The following is a 9083-nucleotide window of genomic DNA, read 5'->3' as shown; positions in this document are numbered from 1 at the left end:
GAGAGAGTGTTGCTGTAACTGAGGGGCAGTGTGAGACAGTGTTGGTGCCAGTGAGAGGCTGAGGGAGACAGTGTTGGTGCCAGTGAGAGGCTGAGTGAGAGAGTGTCGGTGCTACTGAGGGGCCGAGGGAGACAGTGTTGATGTCGGTGTGAGGCTGAGGGAGACAGTGTAGGTGCCAGTGAGGGGCTGAGAGAGAGACAGTGTTGGTGCCAGTGAGGGGCAGAGGGAGACATTGTTGGTGCCAGTGAGGGGCTGTGGGAGACAGTGTTGGTGCCACTGAGGGGCAGAGGGAGACAGTGTTGGTGCCAGTGAGAGGCAGAGGGAGACAGTGTTGGTGCCAGTGAGGTGCAGAGGGAGACAGTGTTGGTGCCAGTGAGGGTCAGAGGGAGACAGTGTTGGTGCCAATGAGTGACGGAGGGAGACAGTGTAGGTGCCAGTGCGAGGCAGAGGGAGACAGTGTTGGTGCCAGTGAGGTGCAGAGGGAGACAGTGTTGGTGCCAGTGAGGGACAGAGGGGGGCAGTGCTGGTGCCAGTGAGAGGCTGAGGGAGACGTTGTCGGTGTCAGTGAGAGGCTGAGGGGGGCATTGTTGTGGCCAGTGAGGGGATGAGGATTCAGTTTTGGTGCCAGTGATGGGATGAGAGAGATAGTGTTGGTGCCAGTGATGGGCAGAGGGAGACAGTGTTGGTTCCAGTGAGAGGCTGATTGAGAGAGTGTTGGTGCTACTGAGGGGCAGTGTGAGACAGTGTTGGTGTCGGTGTGAGGCTGAGGGAGACAGTTTAGGTGCCAGTGAGGGGCCGAGAGTGAGACAGTGTTGGTGCCAGTGAGCAGTTGCGTGAGAGAGTGTTGGGGCCAGTGAGGTGCTGAGGGAGACAGTGTGTGTGACAGTGGGAGGCTGAGGGAGACAGTGTTGGTGTCAGTGAGGGGCTGAGGGAGACAGTGTTGGTGCCAGTGAGAGGCTGAGGGAGACAGTGTTGGTGTCAGTGAGGGGCTGAAGGTGACAGTGTCGGTGCCACTGAGGGGCAGAGGGAGACAGTGTTGGTGCCAGTGAGGGGCTGAGGGAGACAGTGTTGGTGCCAGTGAGGGACAGAGGGAGACAGTGTTGGTGCCAGTGAGAGACTGAGGGAGACAGTGCTGGTGCCAGTGAGATGCTGAGAGAGACAGTGTTGGTGCCAGCGTGGGTCTGAGGGAGACAACTTTGGTGCCAGTGAGGGGCTGAGGGACACAGTGTTGGTGCCAGTGAGGAGCTGCGGGAGAGTGTTGGTGCCAGTGAGGTGCTGAGGGAGACAGTGTTGGTGCCAGTGAGGGGAGAGGGCGATAGTTTTTTTGTCAGTGAGAGTCTGAGGGGCAGAGGGAGACAGTGTTGGTGCCAGTGAGGGGACAGGGTGACAGTGTAGGTGCCAGTGAGGGGCTGAGAGAGACAGTGTTGGTGCCAGTGAGGGGCAGAGTGAGATAGTGTTGGTGCCAGTGAGGGGTTCCGTGAGAGAGTGTTGGAGCCAGTAGGGTGCTGAGGGAGACAGTGTTGGTGCCAATGAGGTCTGAGGGAGACAGTGTTGGTGCCAGTGAGGGCAGAGGGGGGCAGTGTTGGTGCCAGTAAGAGGCTGAGGGAGACAGTGTTGGGGCCAGTGAGGGGTTGAGGATTCAGTGTTAGTGCCAGTGAGGGGTTTAGGGAGACAGTGTCATGCCAGTGAGGGGCAGAGGGAGACAGTGTTGGTTCCAGTGAGAGGCTGATTGAGAGAGTGTTGGTTCCAGTGAGAGGCTGATTGAGAGAGTGTTGCTGCAACTGAGGGGCAGTGTGAGACAGTGTTGGTGCCAGTGAGAGGCTGAGGGAGACAGTGTTGGTGCCAATAAAGTGCTGAGGGAGACAGTGTTGGTGCCAGTGAGAGGCTGAGGGAGACAGTGTGTGTGACAGTGGGAGGCCGAGGGAGACAGTGTTGGTGTCAGTGAGGGGCTGAAGGTGACAGTGTCGGTGCCACTGAGGGGCAGAGGGAGACAGTGTTGGTGCCAGTGAGGGGCTGAGGGAGACAGTGTTGGTGCCAGTGAGAGGCTGAGGGAGATGGTGTCGGGGTTAGTGAGAGGCTGAGGGGGACCGTGTTGGGACCAGTGAAGGGTTGAGGATTCGGTGTTGGTGCCAGTGAGGGGATAAGGGAGACAGTGTTGGTGCCAGTGAGGGAATAAGGGAGACAGTGTTGGTGCCAGTGAGGGGAGAGGGTGACAGTGTCAGTGCCAGTTAGTGGCAGAGGGAGACAGTGTTTGTGCCACTGAGGGGCAGAGGGAAACAGTGTTGGTGCCAGTGAGGGAATAAGGGAAACAGTGTTGGGGCAAAGGGAGACAGTGTTGGTGAGAGTGAGGGCCAGAGGGAGACAGTGTTGGTGCCAGTGAGGGGCTGAGGGAGACAGTGTTGGTGCCAGCGTGGGTCAGAGGGAGACAGTGTAGGTGCCAGTGAGGGGCAGAGGGCGACAGTGTTGGTGCCAGTGACGGACGGTGGGAGACAGTGTTGATACCAGTGAGGGATGGAGGGAGACAGTGTTCGTGCCAGTGAGGGATGGAGGGAGACAGTGTTGGTGCCAGTGAGGGGCAGAGGAAGACAGTGTTGGTGCCACTGAGGGGCAGAGGGAGACAGTATTGGTGCCAGTGAGGGGTTGCGTGAGAGAGTTTTGGGGCCAGTGGGATGCTGAGGGAGACAGTGGTGATGCCCGAGAGGGGCGGGGGGGCAGTGCTAGTGCCAGTGAGGGGCTGAGGGAGACAGTGTCAGTGCCAGTGAGAGGCTGAGGGAGACGTTGTCGGGGTCAGTGAGAGGCTGAGGGAGACATTGTTGTGGCCAGTGAGGGGCAGAGGGCGACAGTGTTGGTGCCAGTGAGGGGCAGAGGGTGACAGTGTTGGTGCCAGTGACGGACGGTGGGAGACAGTGTTGGTGCCAGTGAGGGATGGAGGGAGACAGTGTTCGTGCCAGTGAGGGACGGAGGGAGACAGTATTGGTGCCAGTGAGGGACGGAGAGAGACAGTGTTGGTGCCAGTGAGGGGCAGAGGGAGACAGTGTTGGTGCCAGTGAGGGGCAGAGGGAGACAGTGTTGGTGCCAGTGAGGGACGGAGGGAGACAGTGTTGCGGCCAGTGAGGGGCAGAGGGAGACAGTGTTGGTGCCAGTGAGGGGCAGAGGGAGACAGTGTTGGTGCCAGTGAGGGGCAGAGGGAGACAGTGTCGGTGCCAGCGTGGGTCTGAGGGAGACAACTTTGGTCCCACTGAGGTCCAGAGGGAGACAGTGTTTGTGCCAGGAAGGGGCTGAGAGAGACAGTGATGGTGCCAGTGAGGGGCAGAGGGAGAGTGTCGGTGCCATAGTGGGGCTGAGGGAGACAATGTTGGTGCCAGCGTGGGGCTGAGGCAGATAGTGTCAGGGCCAGTGAGGGGTCTGTGGGAGACAGTGTTGGTGCCAGTGTGGGGAGAGGGTGACAGTGTTGGTGTCAGTGAGAGGCTGAGGGAGACAGTGTTGGTGTCAGTGAGAGGCTGAGGGGGACCGTGTTGGTGCCAGTGAGGGCCAGAGGGATACAGTGCTGGTGCCAGTGAGACGCTAAGGGAGACAGTGTTGGTGCCAGTGAGGGGAGAGGGTGACAGTGTCAGTGCCAGTGAGAGGCAAAGGGAGACCGTGTTGGTGCCAGTGAGGGGCAGAGGAAGACAGTGTTGGTGCCACTGAGGGGCAAAGGGAGACAGTGTTGGTGCCAGTGAGGGCCAGGGGGAGACAGTGTTGGTGCCAGTGAGGGGCAGAGGGAGACAGTGTTGGTGCCAGTGAGGGGCTGAGGGAGACATTGTTGGTGCCAATAAGGTGCTGAGGGAGACAGTGTTGGTGCCAGTGAGAGGCTGAGGGAGACAGTGTGTGTGACAGTGTGGGGCTGAGGGAGACAGTGTTGGTGCCAGTGAGAGGCCGAGGGAGACAGTGTTGGTGTCAGTGAGGGGCTGAAGGTGACCGTGTCGGTGCCACTGAGGGGCAGAGGGAGACAGTGTTGGTGCCAGTGAGGGGCTGAGGGAGACAGTGTTGGTGCCAGTGAGGGAATAAGGGAGACAGTGTTGGTGCCAGTGAGGGAATAAGGGAGACAGTGTTGGTGCCAGTGAGGGGATAAGGGAGACAGTATTGGTGCCAGTGAGGGAATAAGGGAGACAGTGTTGGTGCCAGTGAGGGGAGAGGGTGACAGTGTCAGTGCCAGTTAGTGGCAGAGGGAGACAGTGTTTGTGCCACTGAGGGGCAGAGGGAAACAGTGTTGGTGCCAGTGAGGGAATAAGGGAGACAGTGTTGGGGCAAAGGGAGACAGTGTTGGTGAGAGTGAGGGCCAGAGGGAGACAGTGTTGGTGCCAGTGAAGGGTTGAGGATTCAATGTTGGTGCCTGTGGGGGTGCGGGAGACAGTGTTGGTGCCAGTGTGGGGCTGAGGGAGACAGTGTTGGTGCCAGTGAGAGGCTGAGGGAGACAGCGTTGGTGCCAGTGAGGGGCTGTGGGAGACAGTGTTGGTGCCAGTGAGGGGCAGAGGGAGACAGTGTTGGTGCCAGTGAGGGGCGGAGGCAGACAGTGTTGGTGCCAGTGAGGGGCTGTGGGAGACAGTATTGGTGCCAGTGAGGGGCTGAGGGAGACAGTGTTGGTGCCAGTGAGAGGCTGAGGGGGACAGTGTGTGTGCCAGTTTTAGGCTGAGGGAGACAGTGTTGGTATCAGTGTGGGGCTGAGGGAGACAGTGTTGGTGCCAGTGACGGACGGTGGGAGACAGTGTTCGTGCCAGTGAGGGACGGAGGGAGACAGTGTTGGTGCCAGTGAGGGACGGAGGGAGACAGTGTTGGTGCCAGTGAGGGGCAGAGGAAGACAGTGTTGGTGCCGGTGAGGGGCAGAGGAAGACAGTGTTGGTGCCACTGAGGGGCAGAGGGAGACAGTGTTGGTGCCAGTAAGGGACGGAGGGAGACAGTGTTGGTGCCAGTGAGGGGCAGAGGGAGACAGTGTTGGTGCCAGTGAGAGGCTGAGGGAGACAGTGTCGGTGCCAGCGTGGGTCTGAGGGAGACAGTGTCAGGGCCAGTGAGGGGGCGGTGGGAGACAGTGTTGGTGTCAGTGAGAGGCTGAGGGAGACAGTGTTGGTGCCAGTGAGAGGCTGAGGGGGACCGTGTTGGTGCCAGTGAGGGCCAGAGGGATACAGTGCTGGTGCCAGTGAGACGCTAAGGGAGACAGTGTTGGTGCCTGTGAGGGGAGAGGGTGACAGTGTCAGTGCCAGTGAGAGGCAAAGGGAGACCGTGTTGGTGCCAGTGAGGGGCAGAGGAAGACAGTGTTGGTGCCAGTGAGGGCCAGGGGGAGACAGTGTTGGTGCCAGTGAGGGGCAAAGGGAGAACGTGTTGGTGCCAGTGTGGGGCTGGGCGAGACAGTGTTGGTGCCAGTTAGGGGAGAGGGTCACAGTGTCAGTGCCAGTGAGAGGCAAAGGGAGACCATGTTGGTGCCAGTGAGGGCCAGAGGGAGACAGTGCTGGTGCCAGTGAGACGCTGAGGGAGACACTGTCAGTGCCAGTGAGAGGCTGAGGGAGACGTTGTCGGGGTCAGGGAGAGGCTGAGGGGGACATTGTTGTGGCCAGTGAGGGGATGAGGATTCAGTGTTGGTGCCAGTGAGGGGCTGAGGGAGACAGCGTTGATGCCAGTGAGGGGCTGTGGGAGACAGTGTTGGTGCCAGTGAGGGGCAGAGGGAGACAGTGTTGGTGCCAGTGAGCGGCTGTGGGAGACAGTATTTGTGCCAGTGAGGGGCTGAGGGAGACAGTGTGTGTGACAGTGGGAGGCTGAGGGAGACAGCGTTGGTGCCAGTGAGGGGCTGTGGGAGACAGTGTTGGTGCCAGCATGGGTCGGAGGGAGACAGTGTTGGTGCCAGTGAGGTGCTGAGGGAGCCAGTGTAGGTGCCAGTGAGGAGCTGAGAGAGAGACAGTGTTGGTGCCAGTGAGGGGCAGAGTATGACAGTGTTGGTGTCAGTGAGGGGTTGCGTGAGAGAGGGTTGGGGCCAGTGGGGTGCTGAGGTTGACAGTGGTGGTTCCCGAGAGGGGCTGTGGGAGACAGTGTTGGTGCCAGTGAGGGGCAGAGGGAGACAGTGTTGGTGCCAGTGAGGGGCGGAGGCAGACAGTGTTGGTGCCAGTGAGGGGCTGTGGGAGACAGTATTGGTGCCAGTGAGGGGCTGAAGGAGACAGTGTTGGTGCCAGTGAGAGGCTGAGGGGGACAGTGTGTGTGCCAGTTTTAGGCTGAGGGAGACAGTGTTGGTATCAGTGTGGGGCTGAGGGAGACAGTGTTGGTGCCAGTGACGGACGGTGGGAGACAGTGTTCGTGCCAGTGAGGGACGGAGGGAGACAGTGTTGGTGCCAGTGAGGGACGGAGGGAGACAGTGTTGGTGCCAGTGAGGGGCAGAGGAAGACAGTGTTGGTGCCGGTGAGGGGCAGAGGAAGACAGTGTTGGTGCCACTGAGGGGCAGAGGGAGACAGTGTTGGTGCCAGTAAGGGACGGAGGGAGACAGTGTTGGTGCCAGTGAGAGGCTGAGGGAGACAGTGTCGGTGCCAGCGTGGGTCTGAGGGAGACAACTTTGGTCCCACTGAGGGGCAGAGGGAGGCAGTGTTTGTGCCAGGAAGGGGCTGAGAGAGACAGTGGTGGTGCCAGTGAGGGGCGGTGGGAGAGTGTCGGTGCCATAGTGGGGCTGAGGGAGACAGTGTCAGGGCCAGTGAGGGGGCGGTGGGAGACAGTGTTGGTGTCAGTGAGAGGCTGAGGGAGACAGTGTTGGTGCCAGTGAGAGGCTGAGGGGGACCGTGTTGGTGCCAGTGAGGGCCAGAGGGATACAGTGCTGGTGCCAGTGAGACGCTAAGGGAGACAGTGTTGGTGCCTGTGAGGGGAGAGGGTGACAGTGTCAGTGCCAGTGAGAGGCAAAGGGAGACCGTGTTGGTGCCAGTGAGGGGCAGAGGAAGACAGTGTTGGTGCCAGTGAGGGCCAGGGGGAGACCGTGTTGGTGCCAGTGAGGGGCAAAGGGAGAACGTGTTGGTGCCAGTGTGGGGTTGGGGGAGACAGTGTTGGTGCCAGTTAGGGGAGAGGGTCACAGTGTCAGTGCCAGTGAGAGGCAAAGGGAGACCATGTTGGTGCCAGTGAGGGCCAGAGGGAGACAGTGCTGGTGCCAGTGAGACGCTGAGGGAGACACTGTCAGTGCCAGTGAGAGGCTGAGGGAGACGTTGTCGGGGTCAGGGAGAGGCTGAGGGGGACATTGTTGTGGCCAGTGAGGGGATGAGGATTCAGTGTTGGTGCCAGTGAGGGGCTGAGGGAGACAGCGTTGGTGCCAGTGAGGGGCTGTGGGAGACAGTGTTGGTGCCAGTGAGAGGCTGATTGAGAGAGTGTTGCTCCAACTGAGGGGCAGTGTGAGACAGTGTTGGTGTCGGTGTGAGGCAGAGGGAGACAGTGTTGGTGCCAGTGAGGGACATAGGGAGACAGTGTTGGTGCCAGTGAGAGGCTGAGGGAGACAGTGTTGGTGCCAGTGAGGGGCTGAAGGTGACAGTGTCGGTGCCACTGAGGGGCAGAGGGAGACAGTGTTGGTGCCAGTGAGGGGCTGAGGGAGACAGTGTTGGTGCCAGTGAGGGGCTGAGGGAGACAGTGTCAGTGCCAGTGAGAGGCTGAGGGAGATGGTGTCAGGGTCAGTGAGAGGCAGAGGGGGACCATGTTGTGGCCAGTGAAGGGTTGAGGATTCGGTGTTGGTGCCAGTGAGGGGATAAGGGAGACAGTGTTGGTGCCAGTGAGGGAATAAGGGAGACAGTGTTGGTGCCAGTGAGGGGAGAGGGTGACAGTGTCAGTGCCAGTTAGTGGCAGAGGGAGACAGTGTTTGTGCCACTGAGGGGCAGAGGGAAACAGTGTTGGTGCCAGTGAGGGAATAAGGGAGACAGTGTTGGGGCAAAGGGAGACAGTGTTGGTGAGAGTGAGGGCCAGAGGGAGACAGTGTTGGTGCCAGTGAGGGGCTGAGGGAGACAGTGTTGGTGCCAGCGTGGGTCAGAGGGAGACAGAGTTGGTGTCAGTGGGGGGTTGCGTGAGAGAGTTTTGGGGCCAGTGGGGTGCTGAGGGAGACAGTGGTGGTGCCAGTGAGGGGAAGAGGGCGACAGTGTTGGTGCCAGTGAGGGGCAGAGGGCGACAGTGTTGGTGCCAGTGAGGGATGGAGGGAGACAGTGTTCGTGCCAGTGAGGGATGGAGGGAGACAGTGTTGGTGCCAGTGAGGGGCAGAGGAAGACAGTGTTGGTGCCACTGAGGGGCAGAGGGAGACAGTATTGGTGCCAGTGAGGGGTTGCGTGAGAGAGTTTTGGGGCCAGTGGGGTGCTGAGGGAGACAGTGGTGATGCCCGAGAGGGGCGGGGGGGGGGGGCAGTGCTAGTGCCAGTGAGGGGCTGAGGGAGACAGTGTCAGTGCCAGTGAGAGGCTGAGGGAGACGTTGTCAGGGTCAGTGAGAGGCTGAGGGAGACATTGTTGTGGCCAGTGAGGGGCAGAGGGCGACAGTGTTGGTGCCAGTGAGGGGCAGAGGGCGACAGTGTTGGTGCCAGTGACAGACGGTGGGAGACAGTGTTGGTGCCAGTGAGTGATGGAGGGAGACAGTGTTCGTGCCAGTGAGGGACGGAGGGAGACAGTGTTGGTGCCAGTGAGGGGCAGAGGAAGACAGTGTTGGTGCCACTGAGGGGCAGAGGGAGACAGTGTTGGTGCCAGTGAGGGACGGAGGGAGACGGTGTTGCGGCCAGTGAGGGGCAGAGGGAGACAGTGTCGGTGCCAGCGTGGGTCTGAGGGAGACAACTTTGGTGCCACTGAGGTCCAGAGGGAGACAGTGTTTGTGCCAGTGAGGGGATGAGGGAGAGTGTCGGTGCCATAGTGGGGCTGAGGGAGACAATGTTGGTGCCAGTGCGGGGTCTGTGGGAGACAGTGTTGGTGCCAGTGAGGGGAGAGGGTGACAGTGTTGGTGTCAGTGAGAGGCTGAGGGAGACAGTGTTGGTGTCAGTGAGAGGCTGAGGGGGACCGTGTTGGTGCCAGTGAGGGCCAGAGGGATACAGTGCTGGTGCCAGTGAGACGCTAAGGGAGACAGTG

This window comes from Chiloscyllium plagiosum, unplaced genomic scaffold (genome assembly GCF_037043375.1).
Source record: "Chiloscyllium plagiosum isolate Xiang-an unplaced genomic scaffold, Cpla_swu_hap1 HiC_scaffold_38, whole genome shotgun sequence".
Taxonomy (NCBI): domain Eukaryota; kingdom Metazoa; phylum Chordata; class Chondrichthyes; order Orectolobiformes; family Hemiscylliidae; genus Chiloscyllium; species Chiloscyllium plagiosum.
Note: the sequence above shows the minus strand (reverse complement) of the source record.